Genomic DNA, 753 nt, shown 5'->3' on the forward strand with positions numbered 1-753 from the left:
ATATATATATATATATATATATATATAGGCGCAGGAGTGGCTGTGTGGTAAGTAGCTTGCTTAACAACCACATGGTTCCGGGTTCAGTCCTACTGCGTGGCACCTTGGGCAAGTGTCTTCTACTATAGCCTCGGGCCTTGTGAGTGGATTTGGTAGACGGAAACAGAAACAAGCCCATCATATGTATATATGTTTTTGTGCCTGTGTTTGTCCCCTCCTCATCCCCAACATCACTTGACAACCAATGCTGATGTGCTTATGTCCCCGTCAATTAGCGGTTCGGCAAGAGAGACTGATCGAATAAGTACTAGGCTTACAAAGAGTAAGTCGTGGGGTCGATTTGCTTGACTATAGGTGGTGCTCCAACATGGCCGCAATCAAATGACTGAAACAAATAAAAGTATATATATATATATATATATATATAAAATTTATTTATGAGGGTAGAAATTGATATTAATCAATTTGAACCAGTGGTCTAGCTTATTAAAAAAATCCGAAGATTAAAATTATATTACATACAAAAATAAGAGGGATTACCAGCAAAAGTGGACTCCTTCATGCTAGAAATAGATGCCGAATCATCTAACCACGAAAAAAACATATGTTCTCAGTAAAAATTCAGCGACACAACAGACTGTAAAAGAGCAAGACAAATGAAAAAATACTAAATAAAAACGATTAACCTACGTACCATGGCTTCACCTGTTAAAATTTACGTAAGTAAATATCTGCAGGATCGTCAGCGTAGTC

This window comes from Octopus bimaculoides, chromosome 18 (genome assembly GCF_001194135.2).
Source record: "Octopus bimaculoides isolate UCB-OBI-ISO-001 chromosome 18, ASM119413v2, whole genome shotgun sequence".
Taxonomy (NCBI): Eukaryota; Metazoa; Mollusca; class Cephalopoda; order Octopoda; family Octopodidae; genus Octopus; species Octopus bimaculoides.